We start from the raw sequence: 27,214 nt of genomic DNA, 5'->3' as shown, positions 1-27,214 counted from the left end.
TTATGGAGATTAGATAAGCTTTGTATCAATATATGTCTTAATTTATGGAGATTAGATAAGCCTTCAAAAATTTGAAGATAGAGAAGGAAAATTACAAATTTGGAACCATTCCAAGAAAAAAAAAAGCAACAGTCCCATTTCTTGCATTGAATAAATTAAATATGTCTTAATCTTGTGCCATAAGTCTTGGTTCTGCCATTCTTTTACTGTATAATCCTGGGTAATAGCTTTGAACCTATGACTCAGCCATCCTCATCTATAAAATGGGAATAAATTATGCCTTGTGAGCATCAAATAGGGTTTTTTAATTTAATTTTTATTTTATATTGGAGTACAGTTGATTTACAATGTTGTGTTAGTTTCAGGTTAGAGCAAAGTGATTCAGTTATACAAATACACACATCCATTCTTTTTCAGATTCTTTCCCCATATAGGTTATTATAGAATATTGAGTAGAGTTCCCTATGCTCTACAGTGGGTCCTATGTTAGGTTTTGAAAAGTATAAAAAAGCTAATAAAATGTGATCTTTATGATTAAAATTATAAAATATAATCAAGCTTATTCTTGAATAATATTTTTTATTTTTATTTTTTAATATTACTCAATGAATTTATTACATTTATAGTTGTACAAGGATCGTCACAACCCAATTTTATAGCATTTCAATCTCAAACCCCCAGCACACCCCCCCCCACCCCCCAAACTGTCTCCTTTGAAAACCGTAAGTTTTTCAAAGTCTGTGGGTCAGTATCTGTTCTGCAAAGAAGTTCATTGTGTCCTTTTTTTTTAGATTCCACATGTAAATGATAGCATTTGATGTTGGTGTCTCATTGTCTGACTGACTTCATTTAGCATGATAATTTCTAGGTCAGTCCATGTTGCTAAAAATGCCGTTATTTCATTCCTTTTAATGGCTGAGTACTATTCCATTGTGTATATGTACCACATCTTCTTGACCCACTCTTGTGTTGATGGACGTTTAGGTTGTTTCCATGTCTTGGCTATTGAAAAGAGTGCTGCACTGAACACTGGAGTACATGTGTCTTTTTGAGTCATGGTTTTCTCTGGATAGATACCCAGGAGTGGGATTGTTGGATCAAATGATAATTCTTTTTTTAGTTTTCTGCGGAATCTCCAGCTTATTCTTGAATAATATTTTAAAAAAATATAGATGTAAATGCAGACTTATTCCATCTTTCAGTAATAACCAGAGTGGCATAACCTCATAACTGGTAATAAAAGGAGTCATTGATCTTTAGCACATGTGGGACTTAATTTAGGTTTAGAGGGTTTACCAGGAGTGGCTTGGTAATCACAACATTATATTGTCCAGTAGAGTTCTCTGAGATCTTTCTTGTTAATTCCTGTTTGGACCAAGAGGACTCTGAGTTAGGAAATTGGAGTTACATTCTGCAGCTCTTGACCAGTGACATCTGGTGGGAAGTATTGGGCTTCTCCAGTCTTGAGCTCTTCTAAGCCCCTTGGGGAATAAAAGAATAGAGACTTCAGAATTCCCATCATGGCTCAGTGGTAATGAACCCAACTATTATCCAGGATGATGTGTGTTCCACTCCTGACCTTGCTCTGTGTGTTAAGGATCTGGCGTGCCATGAGTTGCAGTGCAGGTTGCAGAAGCCAGTTTGGATCAGGTGTTGCTGTGGCTGTGGCATAGGCTGGCAGCTACAGCTCTGATTCAACCCCTAGCCTGGGAACTTCCATATGCTGTGGGTGCAGCCCTAAAAAGACAAAAAATAAAAATAATTAAATAAATAAAAAAATAGAAACTTCTTGGCGAAAGCTCCAAATAATGGAAAGGTGTATAATTTGAGCTCCTGGTTTTGAATATGCCTGCCTTCCCATTGCTTGCATTTCCCTTTATGGGGAGCAGGCAATCTGATAAATTCATTTACCTTAAAGAACCTGCAAGTGAATGTGAATGTGTGGAGTTGGAGTAAGGGGGAACCCACACAAACTGCATGAGTGAGGATGGAAAACCAGGTGATGTCTCTAAAGGAAATGGGGAGCTACCAGGGAAGGGGATGGCTGCTGGGCAGCCTCATGTAAACAAATACTCTCTCTGATTTGTGTGATTACAGGAACTCCCACTTTTTTTCCTTCCTTCCTTTCTTCCTTCCTTCCTTCTTTTCCTCCTTCCTTCCTTTCTTTCCTTCTTCCTTCTTTTTTTTTTTTTTTTTTTTGCCTCACCCATGGCATATGGAAGTTCCCATGGAATGTGAGCCATGGCTGCAACCTGTGTGGGGCCTGGATCAAACCAACATCTCAGCAGTGACCCTAGCTGCTACAGACATAGCACTGGATCTTTAACCTGCTGTGCCACAGCAGGAACTCCTTTTTTTTCTTCCTTTCTTGTTTCTGTTGCCAGTTTGAGCTAGTTTTTCTGTCACTTCTCCTGAGAAGCAGTATTACTGTCATGGAAGGAGCATTTGATAGAGCAGGGGGCTCTGGTTCTCACAGATCACTGATGAGCCGAATGACCTTGGCAATGTCATTTTACCTCTCTGATTCTGGCTTTTCTTTCTTTCTTCCTTCCTTACTTTTTTTTTTTTGTAAAATGAATTTAGATATAGAGGTTTTTCAAAGTGCCTTCAAGCTCTAAATACTGTAATTACATTATTTTCTATCTCTTGAGTTCTGTAGATGGCGTACAGCTTCACTGTTATATGTACGTTACTACTCCAAACAACCAGGAGGGAAAAAGCACCACAATGAGAGTTGACCCCTGTGTGTGTCCTTCATCTGTTTTTTTTTTTTTTTTTTCACCCCCAACACAGGAGGGCAGATGTGATGTATTCTCTGAGTGCTGTGCAGATGAATATCTGGCATCTGATTCTTGATCATTACAAGTGATGTTCAGATCAGGATAGCTAAGGTGAGTACAGGCTATAACTGAAAGAGGAGTATTACTGGTCTGGCAGCAATCTTCACTCTTTTAATTGTTGTGAAATGAAAAAAAAACAAAAACAAAAAAAAACCCCACTGTTCTTGAAATGTAAATAGAGGGAGTTGACTACTTTCCCTCTTGAATGGCTTAGACTGTACCTTTGACCAGAGGCAAGAGGGTGGAAGCTTTGACCTCTGGGAGTCCTGTCTTAGCCCCTCCATTCTCCAAAATGCTGGCCCTGAAGGAAAAGTGTCACCCGTCTTCTCACATATCCTGTCTCACCCTGAGTAATGTTTCCCTTCTGCCCCCAGTGGAGAATTTTAATGATAACGGCTGTCTTCAGGGACAGATTGTTACTTGTCTTTTAAAGGAAGATGAAATCTATTAAGACAGTGAGGACGGAGAAGAAAAGCTATGTTTCTGAGAGGAGAGCTCTCTTAGTTCCTCTCTTACCCCTCCTCTCCATCTCTTTCTTTGTTAGAAGACAATACCCTTCAACTGCTCTGTTTTGTGTCTGGATTATTGTGGTTGTTGGTGTATAAAATTGCTGCTGGTGTGTATAATTTATAAGCTCTAAAAAATGATAAATAGTCTCAAGTAAGAAGAGTGATTTGTGTTAAAGTCCTCAGGGTACTTTTGTAAAGGAATTTAATTTCTTAGGGGAAATTGTCTATAACTTCCTATGGAATGTTAGTTAACTGGTTCATAGCTGGGGTTTATTTTCTGTGGTCTTTTTTTTTCCTTCCATTACTGGTTTGGATAGGTTTACCTGGCCAAATGAGACTATATAGCAAAGTCTTGATGAACTGGGAACTGAGGGAAATAGACTAATTAATTTATTTTTCTTAGTTTTGTTTCAAACCAATTGTTAAGATCCTTTCAAGTTTATTTTTGGGCAGTAGTCCAATGTTTCTCAACTGGGGGCGATTTTGCCACCCGGGAGACATTTGACCTCTATAGACATTTTAAATTGTTATAACCAGGGGGTTAACAATGGCATTTAGTGGGTAGAGGCCATGGATACTACTGTACATCCTCTGTGCACAGAAAAGCTCCCCTCACCCCAAGAACAAAGAATTATTAGGCTTAAAATGTTAATAGTGTCAAGGTTGAAAAATTCTGATGTAGGCAGTAGGCTCCAGGGAACATAATTCAATATTCTTTTACCAAGGAATTTCTATAGAATCCCATCATTCTTTTTCTCAACATGAATTCTCATCACCAAAGATGGAGGTAGGGAGCAAGAACTTGCTGGAGTTGGTCTAAATGTAATGAGTCCCACAGGATATAGAGTCCAGTGTTTTTTTTTTTTTTTTTTTTTTCATTTTCTTAATATTTAAGTTCAACTTGTGAGTTCCCGCCTTGGCTCAGTGGTTAATGAATCTGACTAGGTATCATGAGGTTGCGGGTTTGATCCCTGGCCTTGCTCAGTGGGTTAAGGATCTGGTGCTGTGAGCTGCGATGTAGTTTGCAGACGAAGCTCGGATCCTGAGTTGCTGTGGCTCAGGCATAGGCTGGTCACTACAGCTCTGATTAGACCCCTAGCCTGGGAACCTCCATATGCCGCGAGAGTGGCCCAAGAAATGGCAAAAAGACCAAAAAAAAAAAAAAATTTAAGTTCAACTGCTAGATTGCAATTTAAAAAAAGAAATTCTGGGGAGTTCTCATTGTGGCTCAGCTCTAACGAACCCAGCTAGCATCCATGAGGATGACCCTTCTCCCAATTAGTAGACTTACCTCAATATTCATTTCCCTACTAAATATGTAAATATATGTTCCTCAAACGCCTACCAAACAAGCTTTACTAACCTGACAGTTTCCTCATAGTTAGGTTAAATAAATATTCGACGTGTTCAATCTTTATTTATTTGGGGAGGAGGTTTTTAACTTTTGTTAAATGTTTAATGGTGGATGCACTACTATGATATGTTCATTATTGTGTCACTTGTAAAAGAAAATAATTAGGAGTTCCCATTGTGGTTCAGCGCAAATGAACCCAACTATTATACATGAGGATGCGAGTTTGATCTCTGGCCCTGCTCAGTGGGTTAAAGGATCTGGTGTTGCCATGAACTGTAGAGTAGGTTGCAGATGTGGCTCAGATCCTGTGTTGCTGTGGCTGTGGTATAGGCCACCAGCTGCAGCTCAGATTCAACCCCTAACCTGAGAAACTGGGAGCTCCCATATACTGCACATGTAGCCCTAAATAGAGAGAAAAAAAAATTCTGGCTAATTCATGTAACCAGTGAAATGGATTTTAGTTATTTGGGGTATTAGCATCATAGACCTCTTGAAAATATTTCTCAACAAAAAATGGCCAAGCACTGAAAATTGTGACTCTAAACTTTCAGTGTGGCCATTCAGAACAAATGTTGGAGAAATTATATTTAATAGAGGCATAGGACTTCAGTAGGACCTCAGGTACAAAGATCACACTGCCTAATACCATTTTTACTTAGCCCAACATCAAGCCTGAGACTAATGGATTGACTTGAAAATGCAATAAGCACCATCTACATACCAGTATTCAACTATGCACAAATGAATAGCCTTAACCTCCTTAGACTGGTGTTCAGGATTCTGTACCACCTGATCTTTGCTTACTTATTACTAATTCTCCTACTTGATTCCTCTGCTCTAGTCAGTTTTTTGTAGTCAATGTTTTATAAAGGCAACTCTCATATCTGTATATGGTCAGATATCCATACTCTTGCTTATACCAATTCCTTTTCAAAATGGCCATACATATTTCAGCTATCCTTCAAAAGTGAGATAAAATTCTATCTCTTTTGTGAAACAGCCATCTAGAAATTCTGTTCCCTCCTTCTTCCCACCCTCTTTTCCTTCCTTCCTATGACAAAATGATACCATTTATTAGTTGTGGGTGGTTGGCAGAGTTTTTATTTTTTGTTTGCTTTTTTTCTGCATTTTAATAAAAATTGTGTACAATGAATCAGGGACCCCAAGTTCCAAACTGACACTAACAAAACTTGTTATCTAACCCAGAATAAGTCACTTAACCTCTCTGTCCCTTATTTAAAAAATATAAAAATAGGCAGAATTATATTTATTCTATTTCTCTTGCAAGGTAGATTTGGGTCAAATGAGATAATGAACACAAAAAGCCCTTTGAAAAATATTAAGAGCTACATAAAGGTAAAGCATTATTCTTGTCATCATTTTACAAAACCACAGTCAGTCTCACAAAGTACTAATGGTGTATATATTCTGCAAAGCACTTAGCTGTAGTCTGCACTTAATAAATGAATTCACACAAGCAAATTGTTTCCACAGTTAACACAGACTGGCAGGAATGGCAGTTAGAGATGGAGACTGGGTAAGAGGTTACTACCTGTATTGATAGAGAAGCTATTAAAAGCAGAATGTGATTTTTAACATCCCCAGGACTATGAGAGAAATGAATAAAATTTTGTGCGCTTTATCATTTGTGACCCAGAAAAGAGAACCCTAAAGGCATGAAAAATCTTAAAATAGATTATTTGTGTGCAAAAGGAGACAACATACTCCACTGATTTGGCAAATTCAGTTTCTCCATTAAGGGTACAAATAGGAGATTGGGTCACTTAAACAAATTGCTCCCTGATTTGTTAAAACCATTCTTGACTACAAATTAATAAGCCCAAATACATATTTGTGGCTTATAACTGGATCAGTGTCTGAACTTCTTTTCTTGATTAGTGGGAGAAGGGTAGAATTTGACTGTGTGGGTCTGGGGGTATGGTCTTGGGAGGGGGCAGAGCTGGCCTTCAATTGCTCAGTGTAGAACCAAGAGAACAGTTTGAGCTGGTGGAAGCTCCAGGGTGACAAGAACAAGGGACTGGAGTTGAGGAAACAGGAACAGAATTAACTTTTGGTGGCTACTGATTTGGTTGGTGTGAGTGAACTACCTAGAGGTCCGCCAATACCTGACCTATTGATATTTTCTGAGGCAAAGTAGGAGGGACTTTAATATATTGCATGTATTTTTACCCTACCTCAGTGGTTGGGAGGGAGCTCTTAAGGATTTCTAGCTGTAACAACATTAATTGAAAAATAGATTGATCTATTACTTCAGAACTAAATGTGGTTACATTTTTGCTGTGTAAATGGCAAAAAGATGGAATAGTAGTTTAGAGGCTCTAAACTATACTGTTTTGTCTAATTCCTGTATCTGCTATGGGTTAACTATTTGCTATGACCTTGAGCAAATTACTCAGCCTCTCTAGGCCTCAGCTTTATCATCTGTAAAATAGGAATAATAGCCTGCACTTTACAGTGTATTTGTAAAGATTAAATGAAATAGTAAATGCACAGCACATTGCACAATGCCTGGCCGAAATAATCCTCAGGAATCCTTAACCACTGTTACTGGATTGTCAGAAAATGGAAACAAGAAAAGACTCTTCTTGTTTCTCTCCCTCCCCTGCTTCCCCATCTATGTCTAGTTCTTTAAAGAATTTATTAGAACTAAAGCACTGTAAGAAATTTTGTTCTAGCCTTACTGAGATATAATTGAGACAAAATATTGTGTAAGTTGAAGGTATGTAATTTTATCATTTGATACACATATATATTGTGAAATATACATGATATAAATATTTAGCAATATGTATAACCACAATAAGGTTGGTTAACACATCCTTTACCTCATGTAATTATCATTTTTGTTGTTTGTATGGTGAGAATATTAAAGTTCTACTGTCATAGCAACTTTTAAATATACAATGCAGCATTATTAACTATAGCAATTGTGCTCTAAGGGCCCATGTAATTCTCTTAATGATGTTATGAAGTAGCTGCTCTCATTCCCACTTTACAGATGGTAATATGGGGTTCAGAAGAGTCATGTGACTTTCTCAGGGTCACATTGCTAGTCAATGTCAGAAGTGAGATTCAAAGACATCTGACAGCTATCTATTCCCTCGTCCCAGATAAGAAGCAGGGGAGGAGTTCCCGTCATGGCTCAGTGATTAACAAACCCAACTAGTATCCATGAGGATGTGGGTTCGATTCCTGACCTCACTCAGTAGGTTAAGGATCCAGCATTGCTATGAGCTGTGGTGTAGGTCACAGACACAGCTTGGATCTTGTGTTGCTATGGCTTTGATGTAGTCAGCAGTTACCACTCTGGTTCAAACCCTAGCCTGGGAACCTTCATATGCCATGAGTGTGGCCCTAAAAAGACCAGAAAAAAAAAATTAAAAAAAAAAAAGAAGCAGGTGAAATAGTAAGATTGTATTCTCCCTTTCCTATGTGAGGAATTCATAGGAAAGGGACCACTAACACTAGACCTTGGGTGAAAAGATCAAAGAAAACGAGAACTCTCCTGGGAGACCCTTGGATGAAATTGTGTGTTCCCCTGTGTTTTGGGTTACTTGTGACTAGTCCCTTGGGCTTTGAGTGTCTTTACAAAACTTTTGAGGCTAAGATACAGCTTCCAAATGACATTGTACTAACATTATAATAAAGTAGATATATTTGATATTAGCTAGTGAGATTAGGATGAAGTTTATGCTTTGAACTCTACCTTCCTTAAAATATTTTCCCTGACTCTCTACTGGCTTTGTTTTCCTCATTCTCTCTAGCATTTGTGTGTGTGTGTGTGTGTGTGTGTGTGTGACATATTTGACATACATATTACATCATATGACTAGTTATATGGAGAAAGACATCAGCTTTGATTTTCTTTCTTCTTGAGATCTAGGTTAGCCCACATCCCTGTTCTATGCCCTGTGTAAAGTCTATTGTCTTCTCTAAGATTTTCAAGACTTCAAGGGTTATGTTATTAAGGTCCATGTCTGGCTCTAAATTCTTGTATCCTCTGAATTCCAAATTTTCACTTTGTGTTTTCTCCCTGTTTATTTCCACTGTGGTCTCTAGTCAAGCATGGATTTCAGCCTATTTATTGATTTCCACAAAAATTCCAGGCTTTTAAAACTTTTGTTTTTCATATTTTGCAGACTTTACTGAAAGTTTGGAGAGAAGAATGGAGTTTATCCTAGCAGAGCAAAATCTTATAATGTAATAGTCTGTTTTCAGCAAAAGTCTCATACTTTTCTAAGTTGCTGAGTCATTCTCTCTCTTCTCCCTCCTCCTTGCTTTTCTACTGTGATCCTAAGAAGATCCAATATTTCTCCCTCATTTTCTTATGCAAAGAAATTCAGCAACCCTCTGGCCATATCTCCAAATTTGGGTCTTGGCCTTTCTTTGCATAACCAAACACTCTACAAAGCTTCTTAATTATCAGTCTCTTCCAGAGAAAGCAAAGATTACTTTTTTCAGTTACTTATTAATGCAAATATAAATCATGTCTATCCATTTATAGGCGAATTTCCTTAAGCATAAGGACAGAATTTTCCTCCTTTGCTATTCTTACAGTTACTCCTTTAATTAAATTTAGGAGTTGGTTTATTCGTACTTGTTTGTCTGAATATTCAGACAAAAAAGAGAAATAGGTATAAACATGAAGTCAGAGAAGAAAATAGAGAAGAGAAACAAGAAGGTCCCATCACCTGCTACTCAGAAGTACTGTATACCTGGAGGTGTTGAGTGAGGGCTGACAGATGGTCACTTAATTCCTTCTCTCTGGCTTGAAATGTTTCCTGATTTCTACCTCTTTTGTTGGATTCCTTCCTTTTCAAGTTACTTTCAGTCATCTTTCTTACTGATTTACCCTTTAGATTTGAATTTCTTTCTCTTTTTTAAAAAAATAATGAAAATAGTAATAACAATTATTATTATTATTTTGACTCTCTAATCTACTCTCCAGCTAACTTGATTTATGCTTCTCTGAGTAAAGAGGAGATTTCAGAAACTAGATCTTTTATTCATGGGGTTCCGCAGAGTTGGGGACAGGAGTTTGGAGTGCTAGCCTAGACAGTCAGGAGAGCCAAGCAAAATCAAAACAATAGGGGCAATGAAACTTTGAAGACCCAGGAGTTCCCATTGTGGCTCAGGGGGTTAAGAACCCAACATAATGTCTATGAGGTTGTGGGTTTGATCCCTGGCGTCACTCAGTGGGTTAAGCATCTGGCATTGCTGTAAGCTGTGGCATGGGTCACAGATGTGGCTCAGATCCTGTGTTACTATGACTGTGGGGTAGGGATCATCTGCAGCTTTGATTTGACCCCTAGCCCTGGAACTTCCATATGCCACAGGTGTGGTCTTAAAAAGAAAAAGAAATTTGAAGGCTAAAGATGCCAGAGGGTCATCTGAACCAAAGTGGACTAAGGCAAGATTTGTAGACAAGGTATGGAGCTGAGAATTCAAAAATGAGCTAAACAAAGAAATGCAAGTGGATGATCTGAGTGGAAGGGAGAGGTGTACTTCACATTATGGGTTCCAAGCCATTTTTAGGGCACCCACTAATTTTTTTTTTTTTTTGATTATGAGCAGAACAAAGGGTATCTATATTCTAACTGAAATGTATAAGGTAGAATAGATACTGGAACACTTCTTTTTGAAAAATACAGATTTAAAACATTTATTGAAAGCAAGCTATGTATTAAACATTGAGACTTCTACCTTCTTTTTAACCATATATATATATATATATATATATATGTTTTATTTATTTATAATTTTTTTTTGGCGGCATCCACAGCATGTGGAAGATCTGGGCCAGGGATTGAAACCACACCACAGCGGTGACTGAAGCTGCTGCAGTGACAATGTCAGATCCTTAACTCCCTTCACCACAAGGAAACTCTTTTTTCAACTTTTTAAGATACAAAATTATGCATACTTATTTTAAAAACTCAGATAGATAATGTAGGTATGCATGAGTGTGTGTGTGTGTGTGTGTGTTTGTGTGTGTAAGAGAAAGGAAGAGACACAGAGAGAGGGAGAGAGAGAGAGAGAAGACATAGAGAGTAAAAAAGTTCCTGATTGTATACCCTTTTACCCCAATCCCACATTCCCCTTTGTAGATCCTCCACTGTGAACAAGAATGTTACTATTGCTAAGACTCATAATATTCCATTTAATTGATATTAGAAGACAGATTTCTCTTTTCCGACCACAGGAGGAGACTTGTCTTTTGTTCTTTAATGAACTAATCTTCTCAAAACTTCCTTTACTCTTGACCTGTGTTTGCAATCCACAAATGTACTCAGATTCAAATATAGGGACAATCCTCAGTCTATGAAAAATGTGCATAGTGTTCTACTGTACTATTTTGCTTGTTGTGACATTGCAGCCTTCTGTAAGGATGGGAACTGGCTATTTCATGCTGTACTGTTCACAAAGGGAAATATTGGGGTCATGAGAAGCTGTTTTACAGGTCAACCAAGCCACAGCATATAAGCACTACTCTATTGATGCCTTATTATGAGCCAATGACATAGAATAAAACAAGTGATTCTTTTAATGAAGACAAAATGCATGGTTCATTGAAGGAAGCAGAAATGTCACTTGCTACTTTCAGAATTGGAGCATTTGATTGAATATTTGTATTGCTTTACTTGCTGCCTATCAAAATATGTAGATAGGTAGAGTCCTTGTAGCTGAATTTTAGAGTGTAACCATAGAAAAAGAAAGTTAAAATAAAAGAAAGTAAATTATAAGAGGCAAATTTATATCTAAGAGTCTTTTGATTTTAAGAATGGTCAAGCCGGCCATGTAATCAATCGGTGGGGGAATGTAATGATACATCAGGGGTAAGATAAAAGAAAAAGAAGGGCTGATTGAGGCAGAATCACAAGCCATAAGGCTCACATTCAATCTCTTGGTCTTCAAGTACTACTCCTTGGTTTCCTCCCAGTGATTTATTAATGTCTATTTAGGAGGCTTTGGACTTCAATATTTCCTTCATGCAACCAAGAAGCTACAAATAAAATAATGGTATTTTTCCCCATTTTTCCTAGAGACAGAAGAAATGGGCTTATGTACAGAATGAATTAGATTTATAATTGCTAAGCTTCTTGAGTATAAGGACTTGGGCTTTGTTTTTTGAATTCCCTACCTCTACTAGAAGAGTGACAGGAACAAGGTAGACAATAATATGTATTTTGTGTTTATTTCCATTTGTTGTTGATAAATATAAAGAGAATTGACTGAGTTTGATTCTGATTGATATAGACTGAGAGGCATTGAAGGCAGATTCTCAATCTGAGACTGTTTATGTGGGTGCCATATGAAGGCTGTGGAGAGTCAAATGACCATTTAAACTCTTGTCTCATCTAGAGTCTACTATTCAATCTAAATACTTATGATAAACTGTGTAATATGAGGAAACAATCATAAAATGACCCTTTCCAATTGCTTCAGAGACAAGTGAATTAACTCTTTGTCACAGACCCATTTATTTTAATTGTTCTCTCCTAGGTAATATCAAAAAGTCAACATGGGTAGAGAAAACAAGGAAAAAAAAAGCCAATTTGTTCCTCATTAAGTGTTAGAAAAGTCCAAGATAAACCTATTTAAAATTGATCTGATAAGCCCCAAGAACCGTGATGCACTGATGTGTTTTCCTCGCCTAATGGTCTTTAGCTAATATTTATCCATTGCTTTGAGTAACCATTAATCTCTTGTGTTGAGAAACTCCACAAATGCAATTTCTAGGGCATTTAACCTTTCCATGTTTGATGTCTCTTGAATTTGGGTGACTCAGTTGTGGTGTATACTCAGTTTCATTTCATTTTCTTCAGTCCCAAATTGCCCAGATAATAGCACAAAGTCCATTTAAAATTAGCCTCTCTCCTTCCACAATACAAAGATATGTTCCTCAGGTGTAATGAAGTTAAATTCATTTTGTCTTCCCACACTTAGACTCTTATCCATTACTACCTTCTCTTCCCTGCAATGCATTCCCTGTTATTTTTCTCTTCTGTAATTTGACATCAGAAATGACCACACAGGAAACAGCTGAGCAGTATAAATGCCTTTCTAATGATTTCAAAGCTTCACTACAAGCTTAATGATATTAATGTCCTTGGATCCTTCTTTAGTGGGTTTTTTCTTTTTTTAATTTTTATTTTGTTGCTCTTGAACACTTCCTGTAAGCTTAAATATGCAGCCTACTCAAGTTCATTCCTTAACCTAAGGGCATCATATCCACCCCTACCCTCCTCCTTCTCTTTTCTCTCTCCTTTAACCGTCTGGGCCTGACAAGTAAGGCTTTTGAAAAAATGACCACAGTTCTGAACAAAGCCTGTTGTTGCAGGTAATTGTTGAAATATCAAGGGTATTGCGTCCTCCATTACTTAAGCTCTCATTTGTGGTTTTCATGGTTTTGAGGAATGTTTATGGCTGACAGTCCTTTCTTTACGACTCTATCCTTCAAGCTCCGGCTGATACTGCTGAGAATGACTGCTTGAGTGACTGATAAAATGTCAAGATGCCATTATTTCCAAGAGAGTGTTTGGGAGCAATAAGATCTGTTTCAATTTATCTCATCCACCTGAATTTAAGTCTTCAGATTTAACTTCTTTGGTTGCTGCAACCAAATTGTCTCTGGGTTTTGAGAGAACAGCCATTGTGGAATGCAGCAAGGGTTATAATGATGGTCACGCCATGACATTTGTGTTGTATTTCAACTGTGCACATTGGTGCAATATTTTGGACTTAATTAATACTCTCCAGGAACCTCAGTTTATGGATGGCAATAACCATATTTTAGATCATGTGAAATACCTCAACAAAAATTCAATTCATAGGGCAGATGGCAAAGCCTAGTTTGAAGAACAACAAAACAGGAAGATTTACAGTGAGTTTCAGAACTCTTCAACTGGAATTCAGCTGCTGCCAAAGCTCTGTTATTTCACTGGAGGGTAACAATCTGTGAGGGTCATTAGTGTCCTCATAAAAACTGAGATTAAAAAGTAGTCAAATGCAATGAATAATCAAGGTTTTCTCTGTGCAAGGGAAGTGGAGTTGTTTAAAAAAAAACAAGGTCTTCAAATGTTTAAAAAAATCATTCTGTAGTCATTTGTTTTCAACCTGGAATTTATAAAGTAGTAATTTTTTTTTTGTCTTTTCTAGGGTCGCACCCACAGGACATATGGAGGTTCCCAGGCTAGGGGTCTTCTAATTAGAATTGTAGCCACCAGCCTATGCCAGAGCCACAGCAACGCGGAATCCGAGCCGCGACTGCTAACTACACCCAGCTCATGGCAATGCAGGATCTTTAACCCATTAAGCGAGGCCAGAGATCGAACCCACAACCTCATGGTTCCTAGTCGGATTTGTTAACCACTGAGCCATGATGGGAACTCTTAAAGTAATAATTTTTGATGGAATGAGGATAATCTTGTTCCATTCTCAAATAGGAGAAAATATTTCACAAGCAAACATATTCCCTCAGAACTCAGAGAAAAACTCCATGTGGAACCAGTCATGATGAAAAAGAAAGACTAATGATGAGAATGTCAGTAACACTACTGCTAAACTGCCTGGTGTTTCTGATTTTGGCACACACACCACAGAAAAGTCAAGCATGATTCATGTAAGTTTGAATATGATGAAGCACAATGTTCACAAACAGTTTATATGTCTTTCAGGTCTTCTGAGTTTAGCTAGAGAAGGCTACTGAGGCTGAGATCTGACCACCCATGGACTGAGCAGGCACCTCTTCTAAGCCTAAGTGCTAAAAAAAATGGTACAGTGAAATAAAATTTTAAAAAGTTATAGGGAGGATTAAGATGGCAGAATAGAAGGACTGGAGCTCAAACTCTCTCCTAAAAACACCAAAATTCACAACTTAAGCTGAGCAATCTCCACCCAAATGGACTGGAAACCTTAAAAAAGATATCCTACTCCAGAAGACAATGAGGAGGCCACATCAAGAGGTAGGAGGAGCGATTTCGTGATATAAACAACCCCATACCACCCGGGTGGAAAGCTCCACAGACTGAAAACTAACTGGTTCACAGAGACTCACCTACAGGAGTGAGAGTTCTGAGCCCCACATCAAACCCTCACGTGTGGGGATCTGGCACTGGGAGAAAGAGCCCCTGGAGCAGCTGGCATTGAAGGCCAGTGGGGCTTGTGCACAGGAGCTCCACAGGACTGGAGGAAATGGAGACGCAATTCTTAAAAGGTGCACACGGATGTTCATGTGCCCTGGATCTCAGGGCAGAGTGAGGTTTCCATAGGAATCTGGGTCAAACCTGACTGCAGTTCTTGGAGCACATCCTGGGAAGACAGGGGTTAATGTGGCTGTTGTGAGGGAAGGACATTGGAAGCAAAGATCTCTGGAATATTTAGCAGTGTGCCTTTCTCCAGAGGTGGCCATTTTGGGAAAATCTGGCCCCACCTGTCAGTCAAAGCTGAGAAGCCCCAGGGCAAACAACAATCCAGGCGGGATCACAGTCCTGCCCCTCAGTAAACTGGCTACCTAAAGACACCTCAGGCACATAGCTGCCTCTAATCCCATCCAGAGACAAAGCCCCACCCATCAGAGGGATTAGAATCTGCTCCACCTACCAGTGCACAGGCATCAGTCCCTCCCATCAGGAAGCCTACAGCAAGCCCCCCATACCGACTTCAGCCACAAGGGGGGCAGACATCAGAAGTAAGAGAGGCTACAGCTCTATTATCTATAAAAAGGTCACCACACCAAACACCTATAAAAATGAAAAGACAGAGAACTATAACTCAGATGAGGGAGAAAGGAAAAACCCCAGAAAATCAGCTAAGCAATGAGGAGATTCTCAGCCTCCAGGAAAAAGACTTTAGACTGTTGATGCTGAAGATGAGGCAAGACATTGCAACTAAACTGGAGGCAAAGATGGATAACTTACAGGAAACACTGAGCAAAGAGATACAAGATATAAAACTTAAACAAGAAGAGATGCAAAATACAATAACAAATAAAAAACTCACTAGAAGCAGCTAACAGCAAAATACAGGAGGCAGAAGAATGAATAAGCAAGGTGGAGGACAGATTAGTGGAAATTACGGATGCAGAACAGAAAAGAGAAAAAAGATTGAAAGCAAATGAAGAGAGTCTCAGAGAACTCTGGGACAACGTGAAACGCACCAACAGCCGTATTATAGGGGTGCCAGAAGAAGAAGAGAGAGAGAAGGGGACAGAAAAAATATTCCAAGAGATAATAGCTGAAAACTTCCCTAACATGGGAAAGGAACCAGTCACTCAAATCCAGGAAGCACAATGACTACCATATAAAATAAACCCAAGGAGGAACACCCCGAGACACATATTAATCAAACTAACCAAAATTAAAGACAGAGAAAATCTTGAAAGCAGCTAGGGAAATGAAATAAGTAACATATAAGGGAACCCCAATAAGGTTATTGGCAGATTTTTCAGCAGAAACTCTGCAGGCCAGAAGGGAGTGGCATGATATGCTTAACATGATGAAAGGAAAAAACCTCCAACCCAAATTACTCTACCCACCAAGGCTCTCATTCAGATTTGAAGGAGAAATCAAAACCTTCACAGATAAGCACAAGTTGAGAGAATTCAGCAACACTAAACCAGCCTTACAGCAAATACTAAAGGAACTTCTCTAGGCAGAAAAGAAAAGACAGCAACAGGAAACAAAAATTCCACAAATGACAAGGCCCACCAGTAAAAGTATATATCAAGTAAAGATATGAAATCATCCATGCACAATTATACCACCAAAATCAGAAATCATGAGAAGAGGTGGGTACAAATGCAGGACACTGGAGATGAACTTGCAATTAAGAGAACAGCAACTTAAAACAATCTCATATACATGTAGACTCTCATATCAAAATTTCAGAATAACTGCAAACCAAAAATCTACAATTGATACACAAACAAGGAATCTCTGAAGAAGAAATACATCTCATAGTAAATTAGTGCATAATCCATCAGGAAGGGGGTCATATGACATCATTCTTGGAATGCTGAAGTCTTCTTAGATCTGATTCTGATTTCCTCTCCATCAAGGAATTTATGATAATTACAATTAAACAATGCCACTGTACAATTAAATAATACAGTTCTACAATTGTATTATTGATAACCATTTCTCTCCATGGTACAATGTAAGGTCTATAATGTCTTGTTTATCACATCACCTAGAATGGTGTAATGCCTATATTGAAGAATTGATAGGATGTAACAAATTGTGAGGACATATTTATATAGTTACACTGTTTTTTAACCAATTTATGCATTTTATATTTTACTTATTTTTAGAGGGTGTATTATTTTTATTTTTGTTATTCTTACCAGTTAAGTTATTCTTTTTATTATGCGATATAAAAATTTAATGGTATATAAGGCTTCTCCTTCATAAATTTTAGTTGCATAATATACACAATTTTAATGTAATGCTAATTTTTAAAGAAAAATTGAAATGTAATAGATAATACTAAATAGTAAAGATGAAAGCCATACAAAATGGGATAAAGTATAGACTAAATTTACTATTTGTCTCAGAGTATTTTCCATTCCACTTCTCCAGAGGGAGTCACTTAATCCGTTTCTTAAGATCCATGATATAATAATCTGTGTTGTTTAAATATATGTATTTTATTTTGTAAAAAAAATAAAATTTCACACAAAAAATAAAAAGTTATAATAAGTAAGACACTTGCAACCTCATAAGATTGTTATGATTTCAGGGTAAACTTCTATGAGTGCTTTTGAGTGTATGCATGGGTTTGTGTATTTATGGAATTTGTAGCAGTTATTCACATTCATATTTTTCTATCACAAAAATCCTAGTTCTCTTTAGTTATTGAAACTTAGTGGATGGGACAAAACTTTCATTCAAAAAGATACATGCACCCCTATGTTCATTGAAGCACTATTCAATTAGCCAAGATACAGAAACAACCTAAATGTCCACAGACAGATGAATGGATTAATAAGATGTGGTACCTATATACAATGAATGAAATACTACTCAGCCATAAAAAAGAACAAAATAATGGCATTTGCAGCAACATAGATGCAACTAGAGATTCTCAAACCGTCAAGTAAGTCAGAAAGACAAAGAAAAATACCTTATGATATTACTTATATGTAGAATCTAAAATATGGCACAAAAGAACCTATTTACAAAACAGAAATGGACTCAGGAACATAGCAAACAGACTTGTGGTTGCAAGGGGAAGAGGGGAGGGAGTTAAATGGATGGGGAGTTTGGGGTTGGTATATGCAAACTATTACATTTAGAATGGATAAGCAATGAGGTACTACTCTACAGCACAGGGAACTATGTCTAGTCTCTTGGGATAGAACATGATGGAAGATAGTATAAGAAAAAGAATGTAGATATGAGTACGATTGGGTCACAATGTTGTACAGTAGAAATTGACTCAACACTGTAAATAAATTATACTCTAATAAAAATAAAACTAAAAAAAGAAAGTTAGTGGATGGGAAAGGGAGAGTGGGATAGAACAGTGATTTGAATTTGCCATTTGTTCAGGCCAGAGATTTGGAGGGATCTGAAAAGCAGAAGCATTAAATAGATAGGCAAAAGACAAGTGGAAATCTCTTAAGTGATCATCATTTGCATCTTACAAACTCAATTCTGGAAAGTCTTATTTCTTACCATGGCCCTTGACTAATTGACCAAGATAATTAATATAAGTACTTTCTAAAGAATCAGAAATTCAGACGTTACTCCTATAGTCTGCTGTTTGAATGTGTGGACTCTAGACCACAGTTCAGCCTTAATGTGCCCTTGGAAACACTGAGGTATTATAAATGGGCTATAGATGTGCCAAGATATTTATCTCCATGGCCTTCTTGGTGTATAAGCAGGGCTACCCTCAGTAGCCAGTGACCCCAGATGGCCACCTTCAGCCATGGGCAGTTTTTATGGATTATCCTATTGTATCTTAAAAGCAGGTTCACTTTCTACGTTGTCATGGCATGAACATAACTGGGAAGTACTGGTCTAGATCTCAAATTCCTATCAAATGAGAGGAATTAGACAAGCTGATTCCCAAGGTCCATTCTGTCCCTATAATTCTATGAGCATATATCAGTCTAAAGTTAAAACACCCAGAACTCCTTATTTCTTCAGCTATAGTTCCTTCAACCACAGAGGCCAATAAAAATTGAATTAAAAAACATGAAAAAATGTAGTAGAGTATATTTCATGTGCTGGAAATCTACTACCTGATTTTTATTGGACTCTGTGCACAAGAGGCAATCCTTGCTTTTCTGGTGGCAAAGGGGCCCAAGCAACTATAACGTGATCTATTATTTAAAAATATTGTTATAATAAAAGACCTGTGACATATCTCTGTGATCCATCCAGTTTTCTCCCTCCTCTGCCTGATTTGTTGTTTTTGGCCTTTCCCAGCAGTTAGCTAGGTGAGCTCCTAAATTCTATGCAGAAAAGGCCCTGAAAAGAGAAAAATAATTATTGGGCCATTTTGTTAGTCACTAAGGGCATGTGAGTAAGGAAAAAGACAATGGAACTCAGATATGTTCAATAATATTCTCTTTCTAAGAAATCAAATCTAATTATTTGTTGAAAAGGGTACAATAATTTTCTTCTTGATTCAGAGCAATGATAGTGGAGAAAATCTTTTTTGTCTTCACTTTACTTTTAGTTGCCTTTCAGAATTTCATGTCAGGTTTACAATCATCTTCTGACATCTTCAAGACCCTGCCTATTCCCTTGGAGAGACATTGCTCTTTATAGATCTCATAGACAAAGACAAAGTAAAATGATACTGTTTTTACTCCACAAAACTTCATTTTACCACACAACTACTTCTGAAGCCTTCCTTAACTGATTAGAATGAAGTTGCTCATTCATTCCTTGATATATAGTGCCAATGTTTTTCAATTACTCTATATGCCTTAGTATATGTTTTTCTAAAGAAAATGAGATAATGGTTATGAAAGGACTTTGCAAATCATATGACACCTCATAAACATAAGATATTAGTATTATTATTTAATTAATTAAAATATAAATATAATAAAGCACTATATTCATTTTTTCAATATTTTCCCCCCACTTTGTCATTAAGCCTATTTTCTTTAAATATTGCTCTATAATTATTTCATGTGCCTTTGTTTACAAATGCATTGAAGGCAACTGTAAACTCAAAGCTCTTAGGAGTTCTTGTTGTGACTCAGTGGGTTAAGAGCCTGACTAGTATCCATGAGGATGTAGGTTTGATCCCTTGCCTTGATCATTGGGCCAGGGATCTAGCATTGCTGCAAGTTGCAGTATAGGTCACAGATGCAGCTTGGATATGGCACAGCTGTGGCTGTGTTGTAGCCCGGCAGTGCAGCTCCAATTTGAGCCCTAGCCTGGAAATTTCCGTACGCTGCAGGTGCTGCCCTAAAAAGAAAAAAAAAGAAAAGAAAAGAAAAGAAAAGCTCTTTTATAAATTGTCTGGTCAAATATTTCTAGTTGTATTCTGTGTTCTGGTTATGTGCAATGAAAAGGAGCAGGAAGTATGTTCACGACCCTTCTTGCCACAATGGCACTATTTCATTGAGGAAACAAGGTCAACATACGTGAGACCACTGTAGAAAAACATGGGAAAGAATGAATAAAGTTCTAAAGTGCCCTAGACATTTGATGCCATGGGAGCTTGAGGAGACATGAATGCTCACAGATGGCTGTGAGCTCAGATGATCAGGAGAGATAACTATGAAGTTGGTGCCAAGCTGATTCTTATCAAAAAAAAAAAAAAAAAACTGTTCATGTTTATAGATGGGGGAAATGTGAAGGAATAAATACTTTTTTTTTTTCTTTTGCCACATCCATGGCATGTGAAATTTCCCAGGGTTGGGGATTGAACCAGAGCCACGGCAGTGACAAAGGCAGGGTCCTTAACCACTAGGCTGCTTGGGAATTTCAGTAAAAACTTTTCTTAAAAATATCACAACACATTGTTGCCTCCAAAATATCCACTGTTTAAATCAGAATCACATCTTTTAAAATTGCTACACATACAAATTTTGGGGTGGGAGGAATATCAATAACAATAATATGGTATAATGATTACATACTGCCATCAAAATGTGAGTTAAGCAACAATTAAAGTCAACAAATACTTTCCAGAGATGACTATTTATAAGGATCTGAACTATCTGTTTTAAGATATATAAAGATGAATAGTACCTAACTTTTTTATTGAAGGGTGAATAATCTAAGAGATTGGAAATATCATTTTAATAAAATGGAGAAAATGAATAATCAGTTAACCTAAATTTTGTTTCAAACTTTGCCCTGATTTGGAGTTCCTGTTGTGGCTCAGTGAATTAAGAACCCGATTAGTATCCATGAGGTTGCGGGTTTGATTCCTGGCTTGCTCAGTGGGTTAAAGGATCTGGCGTTGCTGGGCGCTGCGGTGTAGTTCTCAGGTACCATGTTGCTGTGGCTGTGGCATAGGCCGGCAGCAGTGGCTCTGATTCGATCCCTAACCTGGGAGCTTCTATATTGCCATAAGAAGGAAGAAAAAAGAAAAAAATAAACAAATTTTTCCCTGATTTTTTTTTTTTTGTCACAGCATGGGGAAAGCTTTTATCCTTAGTTTTTCCTCTTATAAATGCATGAGTTGGGCTAGATTAATTCTCTTTGCCATTACCATGGCCATTGCTCTCATAGGTGAGTGGGTGGCTGGGGGAGGGATTCTTGCCATCTCTGAGATGTACTATTGCCATGGATACCTAATTGAACTCTTTCTTTTTTCAACTTGCCCTCCTTATTGCCACCCTCCATGTATATGTCAGGAAAATAAATTACACCTTTTTTACCTGATCATTACATTCTCCTTACAACTCTAGAGGTTCACCATGGGGTCTCTGTGAAGGCAAAAATCCCAGTTTTTTAACATGGTGTAGGTGCCTCTGCATAATCTATGCCCTTTTCAGTCTCTTAACCACTCAAGAATTGCTGGTTCACACATGTCATATAGAAATACCTGTGGTTTCCTAGAAGTACCACACTGCCTCTTACTGCTGGGAAATTTGCTTCTCCATGTGGTCCCTTTTATAGGAAACATTCTTCTTTATCTCTTTGTGCTGGGCTCACCTATTCCCTGAAGGCTCTTCTAATTCCTTCCCTTCCTGCTATCCCTTCTCAGTGTTTCTGTGAAGCTTTGTGTGTGCTACAACCACCTATCTCTATCTTGCCTATATCTGTCACTCCCACTAGTCAATAATTTCTTTGAAGTCTGTCAGTGTGCTATATTCTTTTTTGCTTGGAACATAAGAGGCAGTCAATAAATATTTTGAAATGAATGAATCCATGAATGTAGAGTTCGTGTTCTATTTCCTATGATAGTGGAAACACATAAAACAGAAGTATAGACAAATTATCATGGGACTAGAAAGGAAAGATAGGTTAGTGCTGGCTGGAGGGATTGAGTTAGTCAATTTTTGATGAATGAGTGAGAATTTAAAAGGCAGAAATAGAGAAGAATACAATTCCAAGCAATTGGAACAGGAGTGAGAACATGGATGGAGCTAAAGTATTTGGTTTGTTTCAAGACACGCGCAAACTTAGTGGCTTAAAAAATAATTTATTATTTTCTGGCATGGTTCTGTGCATCAATGAGGCTCTGCTGGGGAGCTTTCACTAGGAGTATCTTAAGCAATGGTACTTAGAGAGTAGCTGGGGCTCAATCATCTGAAGGCTCAACTGAATTGGACGTCCAAGATAGCTGGCATTTTACTTCATGTATGCAACCTCAGGACCCTTTCCAGTGCCTGTCTATCAGAATAGCATGGACTTCATAGTAGCACTCCAAGAGGCAAGAGTTGGAAAATGCCAGCCCAGTTAAGGATTATGCCAAGGAGGGGTACAGCATCATCAATATGTTTATTCTATTAATCAAAGCTGGCATAAGGTCCATCCAGATTTAAGGGGACGGAGAAATAGACTCTACCTCTTGTTGGGGGAGGGACATCATTGCTTTGCAGAATACATGAGATAAGAGACGCTGCTGCAGCACTTCAGGTCATAGAAAGTGGAAAATGATCTCTTACACAGTAAGGAAAGTTGGCCTAAGCCCAGAGAGTGTACAGTCTCATTGGAGTTTTAATAAAAGGAGGGCCTTTCAATCGGTAGGTAGTTCAGGGAGTTATTCACTCTGCTGGAGTTAGTTGCTCTCTTTCAACTCTAGTGAAACTTCTTGTTTTAGTATAGGTTTGTTCTATATTGACATATTTTGCTGAAATTGTGTACCTTATAAGATATCAAGATGTCTCTTTATTTTTTAACACTGTCATTCATCTTGAGACAGAATGGAAGCTGAGCAAAATTCAAATAGGCATCTCTTCTATAATATTCAATAGAGTTCAGTGAAATATTATACACATATAGGGGTTATATAAATAGCAGATTGCATTGGGTGATAGCTACAGATTACTGAACTGCTAGGGAAGCTGTCTCTGAATACCTTCCAAAAAATGGCTTTCAGTAATTGATGCCCTGAGAGAAGCTAATGTATTGGCAGAGGGAATAGAAATTTTTAAAAAACTATGTAGTTATTTGGTTGATGACATAGCTAGACTATATAAATTTAGATACAACTGCCATTTTAGTGAAAACAGGTTATTTTTTTCTCTCTGCCAAAGTTTCTAAATAATTATTTCTCTACTTTAGGATACTTAGATAGGTATAGCTTCTGGGTCCAAGAAATCTGAGGAAGCTTTTCAAAAAGCCAGAATACTGTAAGTAACAGCCCATCTGTCCCCAGTTCTATAGTATTTTTTTTTAAAAGAAAAATCTCTTCCATTTTTCTGCCCACCTCTAAGCTGTAATGCAAATGATGCAACAGTCTACCCTGAGAGATGATAAACAAATATTGCTTGCTAGTATTCTGACACATTGCCTAACTTATTCATGTAGGTAATGGCAGCAGCATCACAGAAAATGCTGTGTTAAATTTCAATGCCATGTCAGTGGCTACACTAAGAGAATCTCTAAGAAATTGTCCTTTGAAAATCATTACTGCTCTCAAAATGTGAATGTATTTTTTTTTAAGATGTGAATGTATTTTTTTAAAAGACATCATTCACTACATGAGAGTGTTTTCCATGAGGACTCTGCTCCTAGTACCAAAAGAACCACCTTCTGTGTACTTCCAGACTGTAAGTGAGGTGATGGCTAGCTTCTCTTTTTTTATTGTAGTGCTCTTAGAAGCTTGGAGACAAATTTTCGCTCCATTTCCATAAGTTCATTGTGTTATATGGTGTATACTTTTGAATTCTACTTTAAATCATCTGATATGAAACAAATAATTATCTAGTGAATTAATCTTCAGTTGATTTTTGCTCCAGGATTAACTTGCCATAGCAGTTGCTTAACTCTGCATATCGGTATCAAGCTCACAGAGTACCGGGAGATTATAAAGTTGCAGTCTTCCTCATTTTTTGAAGAGGGCTGCACTTGTGGTATATGGAAATTCCCAGGCTAGGGGTCGATCAGAGCTGCAGCTGCTTGCCTATGCCACGGCAACACCATATCTGAGCTGCATCTGTGACCTATGCACAGCTTATGGCAATGCCTGATCCTTAACCTACTGAGTGAGGCCAGGGATAGAACCTGCATCCTCATGGATAATAGTCAGGTTTCTAACCCACTGAGCCACAACAGGAACTCATGCAGTCCCCCTTCTTAATTAATGCAAGTTCATTAATCTTCAAGTTGAGGTAAAACATGTATACTTGGTTAGCTTGCACCCTAAATAATGTGTGTTTATGGTGGAAACAGCCAATTGTTTGAAAAATGGTGTGGTGATCTGGTTAGAGTCTCTGGCTTTTCCACCTGGCAACTTAAAACTTCCAAATTGACTTCTGTTGCTAAATATTATAGAACACTGAATTCTGGCAGCATTTCTGAATTACTTTTCTGTTCATTGACAGAGTGTCTACACTAACCCCACATTTTTTATGGATTGTCTCACATATCTTCCCTGCTGAGGCTGTCAGGAAGTCTGTGAGATGTGAGGCCAAGAGCAGTGTCCTCTACTAAATATCTGCCAGGAGAAGAAGGGAGAGTTTTGATGGCACATATATTTAATTTTTGCTCCATTGATTGATATAAGTGAGGAAAGAGTCTAGATTAAAAAGAGCAGATCCTCTGAATAAAATACCCAAACTTGGATGCCAAAACATAGTACTCATTCCAGAATGTTCATGTCTTTATTTGTAAAATGTGTAAAGTATTCCTGTTGTTTAGCCTATGGGTTTATGCACATTGTAAAAACAACAAATAACAATTTATGATGGAAATAAACCACATTTGTGGTTCACTACCACCCAAACAGTGATGACACTTATTCTCAATCTCTTTGACTTTGGATTCCAAACAGTGACAAATGCTGCCCAGCTGTCTGTCAGAAATAAATTCCTGGGTTAAATCAACAGGGCTTCAACACAATCCAGATAAAATTGTGGCCATGTTGGCAGCATGAGAGCATGACTCTGAGGAGCTCATCCGAAATGCATTTTCCCTGGACTTGTGCAATAACACCTCAGAGAACCAAGAAAATGCAAGTGGGTTTGAATTAGTTTGCTGGATAAGCAGGCAAATGAATATACCCCCTCCCCACTTCAAGCCCATGTTCCACACCAGGGAACATGCATTATTTCTCTGTGGAAAGCTTTTGTGGTCAGAACATGAGTAGAACTTTGAATTAATCAGCTACTCAAACAACACCTAAGTTATAGGAGTCAGCCAGGGCATCATAAATACCTTAGTGACAGATACAAATACAAGACATTATTCTCTCCTTTGACCATTTTTCCATCTACTTGGGAGGATGAGTTATGGGCCTAAAACAGAAGCAAATTACAGACAAGTAATATGAGGAGGAAGACTCATGGAAGTTTAAAAAGAGGAGAGAAAACCTCTTATGGCAATTTGAGTTGTGCCTCACAGAAGAGAAGGTGGATTTTCCCATTCCCCTTATCTCTTCTCTGGTTCACTGATGCTGAAGAAATATTTACTTTTGAACTTCTTGTAAAATAAGCAATACATGGTATCCTTAAAATCTGAGTCACTTTTAGTCAGATCTTTTGATTTGCAGATGAAAAAGTCCTGCCATGAAAACCAGCTGTTCTAAATTTAATCTCGTGCAAGTTGTAATGTATTCTGTCTTGTGTACAATCATCTGAAACATTCCTTTGAGAGGCCGCTGTTTGTCAAATGCATTGTGATTTGACCCAGTGAGAGCATATCTTTACTAATTCATAAAATATACCTTTATTGAATTATCTTCTATGAGACAGGCCCCATGCCAGGTGTTGGAAATTTAAAGATTAATGAGATGTCCTTCCTTTCACAGAGCTCCTAACCTACTGGGTAGGGGGTTGAAAGGAAACACAGAGACAACTAATTTTAATGAATTGTACTAAGTTAAGATGGAAATACAAGTAAGATACTCTGAGGTAACAAAAAAGAAAGACGTGGCATGGACAGAAGTAGTGGGAATAACTTCCCTAGAGAAAGTTTCTCCAGGATATTTTAGGGAGTCTTTACATTGCTGGGAATTGAGATACCATGGCAGAATAAATTCATCATTTTCCAGCCACCCTTTTATCTTGTCTATAAATAATGCTTTGTGCAGGGCATATGGAAACATTTTCTGTTCAACAAAGAGAGAAAGATCTCTCCCAGGAGATGAGAAGAGCCCTGAATGTGAAGTTATGAACTCCTAGGATCCGGTTCCATCTCTGCCATTCACAAGCCAATTAAAACAATAATAGAAAAGGTGAACAGAATGTGCCATGTGCCAGACATTTACCTAAGTCTTATACATGTACTAACAAATTTCATTCTCACAATAATTTTTTTAAGGTAGACACTATTCATTTCCTCATCTTAGTGATGAGTAAATAAAAGAGAAGGGATGTTAAATACCTTACCACAAGTCACAGAATAGCTATTATAACCTAAGTAATGGGATCTGGGGCCTGCACTTGTAACGATTTACAGTGTCATTGAGCATTAGGAAGTGAAATTGTGAGTGAGAGAGAAGATAAATTTCAATTGCAAAATTAAGGCTATCAGGGTGTAGTGGACACTGTTGTGACATTCTTGAGTATCTAGCTTCATTTTTAAAATCGGTAACCAATTTGAAAATTAAGGTATATTAACTACTTAGGATTGTAACATGATTAGGCTGGTGGAAATAATTTGACTCGAAGATGAAAGAAATGATTGCATTTCAGGTTTCATTCTACTATCTCTTCTAAGGTTAGGGTGGAAAGGAGGAACCAGTCCAGATGAAAGAAGATGGTAAGTTAAGGTATCAGCACTAGGGATAGAGAGAAGTGAATAGTATGTCAATGGAGGGAGGAAAAGTAGTTTCAGTGATTGGTTGGGTGGAAGGAGGGTGAAAGGAGAAAGAGAGAGAGGTGGGGATGACCACCAGGTTTCTGT

This window comes from Phacochoerus africanus, chromosome 8 (assembly GCF_016906955.1).
Source record: "Phacochoerus africanus isolate WHEZ1 chromosome 8, ROS_Pafr_v1, whole genome shotgun sequence".
Taxonomy (NCBI): Eukaryota; Metazoa; Chordata; class Mammalia; order Artiodactyla; family Suidae; genus Phacochoerus; species Phacochoerus africanus.
Note: the sequence above shows the minus strand (reverse complement) of the source record.